We start from the raw sequence: 16,170 nt of genomic DNA, 5'->3' as shown, positions 1-16,170 counted from the left end.
TTTTAAAGAAGATGGCATTTCCTTATATTTTATGGGAAATTCCATTCTGTTTTGGAATGTAAGGGTTGCTTTGGAGAAGGTTATGTGAAGATTTTAGGAGTAAAATAAGAAAAATAAAAAAATAAAAAATACAAAATAACAGGTGTCTGTCAAGCATCTGAAAAAAACCCCCAAAAAACAGCTCTTTTCAGAGCCAACCTCAAAGGGGAAATGGGGCACACTATTTAAATTTACATTCACCACGCTCAGATTTTCGATATGTCCACGGAGATGGCGGTAGTCCGCGGACATCGAAATCACTAGCTAGGGGTTCAGTATGTTCTATGTTACATGTATATAAAGTCTGGGATATTATGGTCAAGTTGTGCTACTAAAAACAAATAAAATTCAGTAAAAAATCTTTGTTAAAGGGACGTTATGGTTAAATTGCGCTACTAAAAACCTATGAAATTCATTGAAAAAACTTTGTTAAAAGGGACGTTATGGTTAAGTTGCGCTACTAAAAACCTATCAAATTCAGTAAAAAAACTTTGTCAAAGGGACATTATGGTTCAAAGTAAAACCGAAAACCCCCTGAAATTCCCAGTTATGGTAAGATAAGCAACCATAACTCGCGCCACTGTGCACTGCTAACACTAACACCCAGGACATCAAAGATGACATCACAAATGTCATTGATGACATCACTGATGACATTACATGTGCATTTACTTTTCATGAAAACTCTGTAGAAGGGATTCTTATAATGTTGACCAAAAACTGTGAAGGATCATTTGAATAAATACCATGAGCTAATTAGTGCATTAAGCAATGCATTGATATAAATTGCATTCTATTATGAAGTTCTATCCAGTATACTAATATACTCATGCAGAAACCTAGGCAGTGTGTGCAGTATACATGATGAAGGTGCAATATTCATAATCTAACATGTAATAAGTAGCTAATAAAACCCACTTAATAAATAATTACACTTAATACAGACAAAACACAAAGAGACAATAACACATACAAATATGAGTATATACAGGGACAGAGAAGTAAGCGAAAAAGCAGAAGTATTAGCAGAAAGAGTTCATAACCTAACTGATTATCTTTATGCAGAGAAATGATTGCTCTGTTTCAAAGGTGCTCCTTACTGTATGTATGTGTATCAAATGATGTCAGTGAAACCTAAGGAAAGGAGTGTGAGTACAATGTATACACATATGAGCATATACAGGGAAGGTATAGTAATAAAAATAAAACTATGAGAAAGTGCTGACAACTCTAATGATTATCTTCATGCACAGAAAGGATTGCTCTCTTTCAAGACTGTGTCTTCCGCTATATATATGGTTCATATAATATGACTTGACCATAAGTCTACAAATATAGTACCTTTTCAATTTTTACTTCCTGACTGTTACTGAAGAAAACTATGTGGCTTAGATATGTCAGTAAAGGAAAAAAAGGGAGAGCCAGCCATGTGATGTCATCAGTGATGTTATCAATGACATTTTTGATGTCATCTTTGATGTCCTGGGTGTTAGTGTTAGCAATGCACGGTGGCTTTGAACCATAACGTCCCTTTAACATATATATATATATATATATATATATGATAAATGTTACATTTGGTGATCTCCATGGTGAGCCCACGTTTGTCTAAAATGTGAATTCATTTTAAAACTTCGAATTTTGAGAATTACATTGTCCAGAATTGTGGTGTGGGACTGTATATTGAGGGGAAATCAAATCTGGGGTGTCACTCTGGCAGAATCCATGAATACAATAAATATCTTCCAAGAGAGTGATACATACTATTTGTTTGAGGGATCAGAATATCACAATAACTGGCACAAGTATGCATGTATTTGATGAGAGAGAAAAGAATTATAGTAACTGACTTTTTTAAGAGGGAGCGAAGCAGAACATCGCAGTGACTGTATTGAGACAAAATATATAATTTTCTTTGAGTAATAAAAAATGGCATTGACTCACTTAGAATAACAGCATTGCTTTTGCAGGGAAATACGCAGGCACACTGACTGGCATCATAGTGACACAAGATCGTTTTGGGGGAAGAGCCTAACCTCACAATGACTGTCTTCAGAGTGACCTGCTTGAGTCATACACTTTCATTTTGGCAAAGAAGCAGAAAATCACAGATTCTGACTTCATGGTAAGTTATGATTTTGTGTTTTGAAGGAGAACCATTGAATTGAATGGCTTTGGACTGATGCATTTTATGATTTGTGTGGGATCATAAAAACACATGTGTAATGTTTTTGAGAGTTAACCAAACAATACAGTGACTGGTTTGAGTGTGAGGCACATACTTATTTTGAGGAAACGGAAAATCAGTGACTGGTCTCACCAGATAGGTAGTAGCACCTCATTGAATGCAAAACATATTAAGAGAATGGAAGGTCACCCTTCTGTAGTGTATCATACTGTGATTACTACTTCAAAACACCAAATATTAGCATGAGTCTTGAACTATGACTTGAGGTTTGAGTGAGAGTTCAGAAGTGCCTGTTAGCCTGGAGGAAACGCTGCTGGACTATATTATCGCTATATTAAGGATAAGCCCCGCCCCCGGCTCCCAGAATTCTTCAAGAAGGCTGGGCTGCGCGCACCTGCGCGCGCGCACCAAGGAAGTGCCCAGAAGTGCCTGTTAGCCTGGAGGAAACGCTGCTGGACTATATTATCGCTATATTAAGGATAAGCCCCGCCCCCGGCTCCCAGAATTCTTCAAGAAGGCTGGGCTGCGCGCACCTGCGCGCGCGCACCAAGGAAGTGCCCAGAAGTGCCTGTTAGCCTGGAGGAAACGCTGCTGGACTATATTATCGCTATATTAAGGGTGAGCTTTTTTAGCTCACACATGGACACAGTGACCTCAAATTGTACTGAAAGTAATTGTATTTACTTGAGAAGGTAACACCAAAAGCTAAAAAGCTTTAAATATTTATATATTTCTTTCTTTAGATAAGCCCCGCCCCCGGCTCCCAGAATTCTTCAAGAAGGCTGGGCTGCGCGCACCTGCGCGCGCGCACCAAGGAAGTGCCCAGAAGTGCCTGTTAGCCTGGAGGAAACGCTGCTGGACTATATTATCGCTATATTAAGGGTGAGCTTTTTTAGCTCACACATGGACACAGTGACCTCAAATTGTACTGAAAGTAATTGTATTTACTTGAGAAGGTAACACCAAAAGCTAAAAAGCTTTAAATATTTATATATTTCTTTCTTTAGATAAGCCCCGCCCCCGGCTCCCAGAATTCTTCAAGAAGGCTGGGCTGCGCGCACCTGCGCGCGCGCACCAAGGAAGTGCCCAGAAGTGCCTGTTAGCCTGGAGGAAACGCTGCTGGACTATATTATCGCTATATTAAGGGTGAGCTTTTTTAGCTCACACATGGACACAGTGACCTCAAATTGTACTGAAAGTAATTGTATTTACTTGAGAAGGTAACACCAAAAGCTAAAAAGCTTTAAATATTTATATATTTCTTTCTTTAGATAAGCCCCGCCCCCGGCTCCCAGAATTCTTCAAGAAGGCTGGGCTGCGCGCACCTGCGCGCGCGCACCAAGGAAGTGCCCAGAAGTGCCTGTTAGCCTGTTAGCCGGGGGCTGGGGGCTGGAGGCTGGAGGCTGCGAGCATTGTTTGCTCGCCGTCTTATTTAAACCGCTGTGAGGAGCTAGTGGGGATTGATCATTCTTTCGATAACATTCTGTCGTCTGCTGGCTAGTTCTGCCTAAAGGAAGTCAATGTATTCGATTTCGAGAGGTATGTGCTTAAAGAAATTGCGGTTGGCTTTTGCAAATGTCTGAGTAAACTTCTGAAAACTGTGGCGTTTGAAGTATTGAAAGCATTCCGCACACGGGAGCCTGCAGAGAATGCAAGCGGCTAAGTGCTGTGAAAAGTAAACAGCCGTGTGCTATAAAATGGTAATGACTAAGGTACAACGTAGTTAATCTCGCAGATGCATGAGTCTGACACATGTGCTTTTGACATTTAATGAAGATCTGTAAAACTACTACGCCGCTGCATGATATAGACTGCAATTTAAATAACACAAGTTAAGGACCATATAAGCACTGCTTGCTGGGTTTGCCTGACCTCCTATTCTAATTGCGCTCGGAGGACGGCTGAACCCGTGAAACTGTCTTTTTGCCGAACTCTATAGGAAGAAGGTATTTTCTCATTGCTGGAAATCTTGCTCCCCGTTTTTGTAATGCCTCTTACTGGGTCTTTAAAATCTCACCTACTAGTGCACCGTGCGCACTGTTAAGTAACACACAGGTACGGGTTGTTGTTTGCTGTACGAAGAGCAGGGTGTGGGTAAAGGCTACAAAGCAGTAAGACACTAACCTTCCTATAGAAATCATATAACGTGTGTGCTGGATGGTTGAGGGTATAGAAATTAGGATATTTATAAAACCTATAATAAGTGTTGCACGCATTTATTCCTTGCATTAGTGGTTAATAACAGAAACTTCTGATTGTGGTACTGAAGTATGGTGAAAAAACTAAGGAATGGGAAAAGGTGTCTGAACGGGTCTCCATCATTACTAGGAGAAGGAAACATGTCGGATGACGAAATAATGCACGATACTATAAATCAAACAAAAAAAAAGGGGAGAACTAATAGTAAGACGGCTAGTGACAAGGAGCTAGCATTACCATCAGCAAGCTCACTTATCCCTAATTCAACAGTAGATGAGATGGTAAACTCAAATGAAGCACCAATAATAAAAAAAGTTGTATCAGCCCAAATACATATGGAGAACACGGTAGGGCTTACATATCCTATAAACCCCATATGTAATATACCAATCACTGATAGTTCAATGTTAGGTGCAGTTAGTGAGGAACACAGTTTATTTACTGGTGATACCTCTCTGGTTGCCCCAGCGGTTCTAGCAGAACTACATAGTAGAGCACGACTATCAAATGGTCCATCAACTCCTGCAGCGAGCTCGCGGGGAGTGAGAGACCAAGTTCATTTCCATGCAGCAATTGCTGCCAATTTGGAACAATTAAATGAAAAAAGAACTATTGGGAGAGAAAAGGGAGCGAAAGAAAAGAAACAAAATGCAAGCTCTCCAGCACACGAATTAGTGACCAATCCATTGGAGATAATCTATCCACACTCACCTGTGTTAGGGGCCAACTCTCTTCAAGCCAAACCACTATCTGACTCAATACGCCAACCGAACTCATCTCTGCCACTGTTTCCACTTGAGGATACGCTTGTGGATTTGAATCAACAAGAACTACAAAACTTTCCTGTGCTGGCAAGGATCCTTAACTTGCTTGATAAGGGTCATGAATATACCCATGGTGCAATTGGTGCATTGAGCACGGCAATGTCTGACATTGGTAACAGAATAAGTAGAATGGAAGGATATATGATGGCTCAGGAAAAATGCCACACTTTCTGGGCTGAGCAACTCCTCAGAGATAAAATCACCAAGGAGAAAATGGTGGCAGAGACAATGGGTACGGCAAATAGTGGTGCTATTCCTGCTCAAAAATCACAATTTACCCAAACACAGTGGGGGAGTACAGACAATGGGTCTGAAGAATTAATAGAGTCCTACTCACTAGATAAGAACATAGAAAAACTCCCCCCTTATGCAGAAATTGCAAAACTCCAGCATGACAGAATCTTGGTACTAGAACAAATAGTACTAACTGCAAATTTAGCTCCTGATACCATACATGTTGGAGAACTGACGGCACAAGGGGATATTCGTGACTCTCTGACACATAGAGGGACGGATAGCCCCTCGGATCTCACAGACCTTATTGACTTGACTGAAGGAGCTAATGGTGAAGCACCTGAGTCAAATAAAAATGACAATGAAGAATCTGTGGCAAATCAAACATTATATTTCATGTCCCGAAAAGCAAAAAAACTTCACGCAAGAGCAAAAAAAAGACAAGCAATTAGAGGAACTCAAGCGACTTCAACTCAGGTGGTGGGCACTACAAACAAAAAAGAAGAGAACAAAAAACAAAAAAAAGGATTGGTGACAGGAGACTTATTTAAAAAGAATAAAACTAGTGTAAATAAAGTGAAGGAGGCACCACAAATTGATCAATTTCAACTAAATAAGGAAAGTCAGGCATACTTGGAAGACAATGACAGCTTAGTAAATGTTAAAGACACTACGAACATCTCAACACCTCATCTTATACAAACACAACTGCAACGCTTTTTCGAGAGGATGGATAAGAAAATATCGTCCTTTACTCAATCATCTCAGGGGCCTGGGCAGATGATCAATGATACATCTCAGACCACAGCCTTAGGGTCCAATCAGGACATATTGACGGTACAAAGAGAGGAAAAAGAACCTGCGACATCAAGGGCAAGTGAGCATGTTAACCCACATGTAAATACATTACAGATGCACACTCTAAAGAGAAATCGGAAACAGAGATTATGTCACAGGGTAGTTGCAAGGCTAAGGGTGGAATTGACTATAAACAACTGTCGCCCGAGATGAAACTGGTGATGGGCTGGACGGTAGATCCAGCAAAGGTTGAAAAGCCACATTTAAACCGCGCATCACTAATGAAGGTATTTCACCAAATTCCAAACCTATGCAACCTGGTATCAAATGACATCGATTGGGTCAGGCTCCCTTATGTTCCAAATTGTAGGATGTTATGCAAATATCAATATGTAAAACAGCAAGTGAGGACCCACAAAACTATTGAAAGCCCCCTAAATTCCCCAAACAAATTTGAAATGGCCCATGTGACAGTATTTTGGAAGCTGAAGCAGGTTTACTGACCACAAATATACATTTTACTTTTGAGAACAAATACTTTTTTATTCCAGTTTGCCACCGTTGTGATATGAACTTAATGAAAACACGTCTTTAAAGGGAACATTGATTTTGTTATTTGTCACTTTTTAGAATGCATAGTTTTAAATGTCTTCAATGTTAGAAACTATTTTCATTTTGAAGACAAGGAAAGAGAATATTGGCCATCAACATAGACTCTCTCTGAGGAGCAAATGTTTCTTCACATCGCCTTAAGAAAATTCCCCCCTTAAAATGCATGCTTATATTACTCAGTCGTCCTGCCTATAACAAAGCACCACCTGGAAGCCACCAGGGTGAATATAAGGTACACTATAATGAAGAAGGAGTGGGCTAAAAAGACAGAGAACAATACAACCACCTGGTGTACCAACTGTGCTTTCAAACCAACATTTCTCTGCTCTTCTCAATATGCAGTGCAAAGAAAAATGAGTACGGCCCCGCATGCCCACAACACACTCCCATGGCAAACAGAATGTAATGCTGTCAATCAAGTTTTGAGCCGGACCCTTGGGAAATAAGTAATCAAGGATTACTTACCAGCAATTTCCAATATTTCCTCTCCTGCGAACAACAAGTCCTTATGCCAGTACCCCGACTAATCTGTACCTCAACCCTTTACATTAAGGCATCACCCACAAGTCTGCCATTGTCCCAGTACCTCTACTAATCTGCACCGCAACCCCTTACATTCAGGCAGCACCTACAAATCTACACTTGTCCCAGTACCCCCACTAATCTGTGCTTCAACCCCCTACATTAAGGTAGCACCCATAAGTCATCCCTTGTCCAAGTACCCCCTCTACTCTGTGCCCCAACCCCCTACATTAAGGCAGCACACAAAAGTCAGTCCTGGTCCCAGTAACCCCACAATCTGTGCCTCATCCCCTTACATAAAGGCAGCACTCACAAGTCTGTCCTTTTCTCAGTGCCTCCAATAATCTGCACCACAAGTCTGCTTTCATCCCAGTACCCACACTCATCTCTGCCCCAACTGCCTATATTAGGGCAGCACCCGCAAGTTTGCCCTCATCCCAGTACCCCCACTAATCTGCACCGCTACCCACTACATTAACACAGCACCCACAAGTCTGCCTTTGTCCCAGCACCCAGGCTAATCTACGTCCCCAAATCTGCATCACTCTGTGCTCACTATTCTCCCACAGAGTACTTGCCTCAACAAGGTGCCACATCACAATAATACACCCCAAATACACAATGCCCCAACACCCATTCTTACTCTTTCAGTGCAGATTACTGACAACAGGAGTTGGATGAAATGTGAAATGTCTGACTCTACATATGTATTAGCTTAAAGATGATTCAACAATTTTGTTCTAGGTATTTATATATGTTTTGTAATTGTAAGAGGTTTTTTTAGAGATATGAATTGAAAACGTTGATGAAAGTGTTTTAGAGAATTCTAATTGCGAATGTATTTAATATGTAATGTAATGAAAAACGTGTTTTGATAAAGTTGCAAAAGTTATTTGATTAACTAAAGACAATTTAAATAGCCAGTCAACCATCTTGCTTACAGAGGTCTGTGATGAAATCCCAGTTTACTGGATACTGTAACATGTAATTTGGCTACAACACTTGCTTGACAACAGCTCACACTCGATGCTCCCCTATGACTCTTGCATGTAGGGATACATCAATCGGACTACCACAGATGTACAAATCTTGTTGCCTGCTGAACAGACAAAACAGTATGCTGACTCACACTCATGATCTGTTAGGAAAAGTGTACAGTCACATACCCAACAGTAATGGATACCGACACCCATTCACTGTCCTTACAAGGTGACAAACAGGCTTGAGAGCCTTGCTCTCTACAATGGTGGTATTAGACTTACAATTGTGTTAACAGGAAATATATTTGCCAGCTATGCATCTTGAACACCCATGGTCCAGTACACTGTGAAGCACATACCTATCTCAACTCATCTGGCCTGTGTCTTCCATGAACTACACCTGGCAGTCATCCTCATCCAACATGATCACTTGGAGGCAGTGATGGCGAAACCAGGACAGCCACTTCTTCCATGGCCTCCCCCGGGATCACACTCAGCTGCACAACAACAGCCAACCATATGGTTACAGCAGCTACACTTTTGTCCCTTGATGTTCAGGTGACAAAGTCCACATGTGAGGTGCGTAGCCCAGTGAATCAAAGTGAGATCACATTGTGGTAGCATAAAGGAACACAAAGCCAAAGAAGCTAAAACATTGAGAAGTGAATGGGCAGAGGTGAATGAGCTGTCAACAGATACCTCAAACATCCCTGCTCTGTGGAACATCTGGCCAAACACCTAAACAAATGAGTATCCATCCTCAATAATAAACCCAAATTATCATCATCTCCTTAGGTATCCCCACTTCGCAACCATTAGAAACATAATCCAAAACATACTCACCCAACACTGATACACTGACAGCAAACATGCAATACCACTGCACAAGGAATGGCATCATGCAAGCATTGCTTGCTACCCCCACCCATGCAATAATCCCTTCCGTACTTGTGAAACTCATTCCACATGACCATAAGGGAAAGTCAATTAAAATAATGCCACAATGCCTACATTAAACAACCCCCGACATGACTCAACACCCATTAACACATGTACCAAGGAATTGCCATGCCAACCACAGCATACATGTTTGACACACCCACGCAATCCATGCACATTATTGATCAACATGCCTGTACTGCAAATCATGGATAGCCAAGCAACAGATGTGAATGACAAAGATGTGAAACACGTGGAATTCCAAACATGTCTTCTCCCCACATCTACCATTGTCCACATAAGTACGTTATTTTTTATCAAATTTACATTTGTTGGTAGCGCCCAGATCCGGGGGTATCACAGCGCATTGGCCATGAAGACATTATACTAAACATCACACTCACATGAAGCATGCACACATGTCCCCCAACAAATAGGCCAGCACCAATATGACCCACAGAGTGTGCCCTAGTTACACTTGACAGCCATAGGACATACTTATTTTGAGGTCATGTTGAAACAAAAGTTGCACATTGACGAAGAAGCGCAAAAAGATGCATACACAAGCAAGCCAACACATGCTGCACATGGTTTATAGTGAGTATTTCGAATGACATTTTTTCGAATGCAAATATGTCGAAAACATTTAGTAAAAAAAAAGTGAATGTTTTTTTTCACACGTTTTTTACTTACAAAACCCCCAAAAAACGTATTAAAAAATGCATTCGCCATACTGACTGGATACCGCTGCACATGGAACAAAGAGATGGCAAACAGTGGTGTTGAATAATACTATATAAATATATTGATGCAAAAGTATGTACCGTGTTCCAAACAGAATAATGGTCCTTGAAAAAATAAATAAATCAAAAGGAAAAATACAACTAATGAACTTTATACAATAGTCAGTGGGCTAGTCTATGCTAATCTCAGACAATCCGTCATCCAAGGATGATTCCCCATTCACCTCTGCCTCTTGAATGTGGGCCACCATTGTCTCCTTGAGGGCTTGCAGGGACTCCCTCATCCTATACTCAATCTCCTCCACTGTCCTGTAAGAATTCACCCGAATGGCAGCCCCCGTCCATGTCGACCTCTCCACAACCTTGGCCCAGGCCCTGTTAATCGCTGCCTCATGTGCCCCCTGCCTCTCTTCATCCTGCTGCATCAAAAATTCCAACTGTGATGACACCAATGCATGCAGGCACCGTTGTGGCTCCTGTGTCACTTGCAACATGTGTGCACTCCCTTGTCCCCGTCTGCTCGCAATGGCAGCCAGGATTTGCCTCCTCACCGACAATATGTCCTGCTGTCTGGCAATGTGTCTGTAGTACAGGTACTCCCTTGCTTCCTCCTGCTCGAAATGACATCAAGGATTTGCCTCCTCACTGGTGGTCACCACCACCACTTTGCCCAGCTGCTGCTGATGTACCCACCAAGATGATGGGATCCAGGGACGACTCCTCAGCAGCATTGCCATCTGAATGGGATGCTACCCCAGGCACATTGCACTCAGAAGATGTGGCAACAACTGGGCATGCCTGGGGTCTGTGCCTGCGCTTGGAGGCCTTGACTCTTCACTTCAGCTCTACAGCACAGGTCATACCACTTTTTTACATCTGCTAGAATTGTGGAAAAGAGAAAAAAGAACATAGGAATGAATCATAAGTGTCAGTAGCATGCTGGCAGCATGAGTCAACAAGCAACTGCCTCACACACACAGTTCCATGCTTCGGAATAAGAAAGAGTCCAGTCTCACAACTGAAGGATAAATGACAAGTCACAATGATGAGACATGCACATATGAACATGACACATTGATGTCTGGCCACATGCTCATGATAACTACTCATTTCACATCCCAATCACAATGAATTAGTGACCCAAGTGTATCCTGCAGGCAGGGCCATGGAAAGAGCACCTGGCCACATGTGTCCATAACAATATAGGCACATCTCCAACCAACCACATCTACCAAAATGCACCCCTGATAGCCCAACATGAAAGCATGCAATACGCACATGCACCTGTTGCTGAGGATCAATCAGTTATGATCTTGCTCCCAACATGAACAAATATCATGATTACATACCATGTATGCCCATTCATTCAGTGGTCTGACAGGTCCCATAGTTGAGCTGGATAGTCAAATGCACTAAATTGTCATGACCACACATCCATACACATGTGTCAGTCTGAGCTCCTGAGTGGAGATGATGCATACACAATTTAATAACCCATAGAGGAACATGCATGAATGTACCTCACTTGACCTCAACATCTCATTCTGGCAACTGTTCCTGTCAGAGAACTTGCTGTTAGCATCTCACAGTGCATGAACGCAAGTATATTTTGTCACCAAAATCTGACTGGGCTCATTCCTACACTTGTCCACTACACATATGTGTGAACATACTTCCAGCATTGGCACAAGGCTGCATGCCAGTTGAGGAATATTCAACACACATGCCGTGAAAACACTAACTTGCTTGAGTCATGCATACCCATGCAGGAGATACCAAATCTGCAGAAATTTTCACCCTGTGAGTACTCACCAGTAGCTTGGATATGTGCCTGCAGGTAAAGGACCTGGGCATGGACCGCTGGGTTGATTCTCTCCAGGGTCCACAGGTGAATGGGTGACACCCGATGGCGGCCTGTAGAGTGCACCCTCACAGAGACACCTTCATCGAGGGCCACCTTCGCCTGGCACCACACCCTAAGGTTGTCCCAGTGCTTCTGTGCATGGTACACTGTATGGACTGTCAACCCCTCCATGTTGATGTCAGCTGTGATGTCCACCCATATCTTTTGACTGCCACACATTCCAAGTTGCTTCTGGTGAAGGAAGAGGACATCATAATTTGCCGTGACCAGTTCACCCTGGATACCATTTTCTGCCGAACCGCTGGACGGATTTACACCAAATTTGCGGCAGGAGCGGCGGCCTGGTCCCAAATGCGTGCTTTTGTAAATTTGGTGTAAATCCGTCCAGTAGTTTTTTTTAAAAATGACCAAAATGTAAGGCAAAAAAATTAGTGATATCTGCGTTTGCTTCGCGGACGGACTTCCCTGTTCGCTCCGCGGACAGCACCCCGATTGGCCCATGGGCTTGCGTCATGTCCGCGGACATGCGACGTGTTCGCTGATTGGACGGCGAGGGGCGTGGAGCGTGTCAGATTTTCTGTGGCGCCCGCCATCTTGTATTCGCAGTCGACCGCGTACAGCGCAGTGAAACGTGGATAAAAAATTTTATTTAGTGCCGTGTGTTGGTGTGTAAGAGTGTTTGGGGAGGGTGGGGGAGTATGAGATAGGTTCAATGTTTTGTTTTTTTTATGTGCTAGACCTTTTTGTTGCGTTCGATTTGTCCGCGGAGAACACGGCTGTTCTGACATTTTGTAAATAAACTAAATGGTGGGGTGTTTAGAGGACGGAGTATGTGTCATTTTTGTTCGCAAGGAAGGTAAAAATGAGCTATGAACACTTGCGGTGTACTTAATTGTTCGTAAATACACAAACTGGGGGTGTCCTCAGGACACTGTCCGTATTGTAATCTGACTAGTTGAATGTGTTCTAAGAACACTCGCAGTGTCCCGAAATGGTTGCAATTTCACAAAATGGGGGTGTTCTGAGAACTTTGTTTGTATTGTTCGTTGTCAGGGTGAAAGTGTTTTAAGAGCACTCCTTTTGTTCGCTAATAGTACAATTTCCTATGGGCGTCAACCGACTTTTTGTCCACTAAAGAAACGATAAATCCGGCTGGTGTGCGCCGACATTATGTGATAATCCTATGACTGGCGCTATTGACCTGGCTGACTTGCTTTTGCGACACTAAATCATATCTCCCGCCCCTAAGCCTGATATTATCAAAGCATTCATATTCCCCCCCTTTCTCCGTGACGTTACAGGGTGCGTAATGAAACGCGCCGAGTTGTCTCCAGTACTACGCGACTTTACACAGAACCCGGAAGACAACACACATTATGTCACAACACAGCGCGCCACAATTCGGAATATGAAACTGTGATTTAAAAGCAAAGAGCAAGTTTGCAAATGTTGTAAAGTACATTTATTTGACATCAAATGTTTAGAGAATATTCAGCAATTTGCATTTGTCTTTGTTGTCGATCCGCAAAAGTTCATGTTGAGACACGCGATGTTCCTTTGCGGTACAGAGAGTGTTAGATCAGCTTACAACTCAGTGCGCCACAATTCGGAATATGAAACTGTGTTTTAAAAGTAAACAGCAGGATTGTACATTTGGTAAAGTACATTTATTTCACATGAAATGTTTAGTGAATATTCAGCGATTTGCTATTGTCTCTGCTGTCGATCAGCAAAAGTTTATTTGGAGCCACGCGTTGTTCCTTTGCGGTAGATAGGCTGTTGGTTTATGATAAAAGCAGTAAATGGTTGCTCTGATAATCGGAAGGTTGCTCCAACAACAAGCCATTAGACCACCCTATTGGTTGGTATGTTGTTTGTAGCCGCTAGTACTGCGTAAGGGCATATTGGTCCTTGGCGATTGCCCCATAAAATGGTTAGGGTCATGAAGTTGCATATTTGGACTTGCACCTGGCAGTTGAAGACCCCATCCGCTGGAGTCTGTAAATCGTGACATAGACAAAATGGGGCCACGTACCTGTTTTAAAAAACATAAATTAGTCTCACCAGCCGATCTTCATTAAAAATCATCATTTTATTTATTAGGGCGTGAAACTATTTGCTATCGAAGATAGTGCAACGGAGTATGTTTGTAATAAAATAATAATATTTTCCCATTCATATAGCGCTAAGAACCGTGAGGTATCTAAGCGGTGCTTATTATTAACCACAGTGTGTGGTGCTCATTTATCGACCACGGAAGGATGAAAGACTGAGTTTGGCCTTGCCGGGATTCGCACTTGCGTTAGCAAGCTGTGCACGGATGTCAAAGCGAGCGTTGTACTCGCTGTGCCACTTGATATGCTACAGTGAAGTGGCACAGCGAGTAGAGCGCTTGACCGCCTATAGACCGGTTAAATTATTTATACTAACCCACCCTGTGTCGTTGGCCTTTTTCAGAGCCCTCTAAATGACAGGGGATCAATTCGGCGGTGATAGTGCGCGGTAGAAAACATTATGCCACTTTCAACGAACAAGTTCAACTTGAGCGGTCTTTAATGCTACGCTATTGTAATTATATTTAGTATAAAATAATCTAAAGGGTTACTTACAGTACAATTGCAATTTCCATTGTCTACGAGTGGTAAAGTCCCAAAGTACGACTCCGCGTGTGCCAACGATCTTTCGCATAGTGATATAATATATAAAAGTGGTTTCGTTTCTGAAATTTCATACTTATCTTCTCTTACGTTTTAGCAACACTACTTCAAGAGAAGTCTTTCATCACAATCTTTGTCTGTCAAGGTCAAAACACAATACAAGCTTACAGTCCGCTTCGTGAGCCTCTCCGGGGCCCGAGAAAAAAGTGGAAGCAGCTGACCTTCACTGTGAACGAGCATAAATTCTTACTTTGCAACATTCTGTGTAAAGCCATCTGTGAGAAGTTGGTTTTTGCACGCCATGCTTGTATATTGTTTGAGTGATATTAAAAAAAGTTTGTTTAAGGGACATTATGTTTCTAAGTACAGCCGAAAGACCCTTGAAAATCGCAAGTTATGGTAAGCTATGAAAAATAACTCGCGCCACCACAGTGCACTGCTAAGCCTAACACCCAGGACATCAAAGATGACATCGCAAACGTCATTGATGAAATCACTGATGACATCACATGTGTATGTACTTTTCATGGAATTTGTGTACTAGGGATTTTTATTATAATGTTGCGAAAAAAGTGTCAAGGATATTGCAATAAATATCATACCGTTATTAGTGCTTTGAATGATGCATTGATATAAATAGCATTGTATTATGGGATTCTATCTAGTATACTGAGCTACTAATGGAGAAACATAGCATTGTGTGCAGAGTACAAGATGAAAGTATAATATTTGTAATGTTAATATGTTGAATAATTAAATGATAATTGTCCTGAAATGTTCGAAAATTCACAAAATGGGGGTGTTCTGAGGAAGTTATTCGTATTGTGTGATTGCTTAGCTGTATGCAATGAGGGAATGGCACAGAGAGTAAAGTGGACGTCGTCCGCGGACACCGTGGCTGTTCGTGGACAGGGCGTGCTACATCCGGGTTTTTCCAGGAAATCCAACATGGAAAGAAGACTGTACGGATCAGCCAATCAGATGTCGAGGTTGTGGATTTGTGTTGAGAGAGACTGTGTGGTGAAGATGGCAGAAGTGGAGAAAGTCAGTGTGTTGGTGGTCAGAGATATGTTTGTACATGGTTTACAGCAGTACGCTGAATGCAGGCATGTTGCAAAGAACTTTTATGTGAAAGGAGTGGAGGTGGTGTGGAGCACTGTGCCTGATTGCAATGTGCAGGGAATTGTACAAGTTTGTGAGGATATGGCCACGGTGAACAGTCCGCATGTGGTAGTTATGCACTATGGTGCTTTCCATTTGGGCAACGTCAGTGCCCCTACGTTGTTGGCTGATTTGGAACACTTGGTTCAAGCCGTAATGAAGATCCTTCGAAATTCAAAAGTAATTTTTTCTGGATTACTACCTAGGGCAATATGGGACAATAGTTCAGTTTTGTGTCCTCAGCAAAACATTGCTAGGTGTGTCATCACCCGAGGCATGTGTGCCTTCATGCTTAGAGCTGCTATGTTCTTCTGTAACAATGAGAATATTGGTGCCAGTAATGCTGTTAATTTTAAAGAAGATGGCATTTCTTTATCTGTTACGGGATATGCGTTTCTATTTTGGAATGT

This window comes from Ambystoma mexicanum, chromosome 8 (assembly GCF_040938575.1).
Source record: "Ambystoma mexicanum isolate Mex_15411 chromosome 8, UKY_AmexF1_1, whole genome shotgun sequence".
Classification (NCBI taxonomy): domain Eukaryota; kingdom Metazoa; phylum Chordata; class Amphibia; order Caudata; family Ambystomatidae; genus Ambystoma; species Ambystoma mexicanum.
This window is presented reverse-complemented; position numbering follows the sequence as displayed.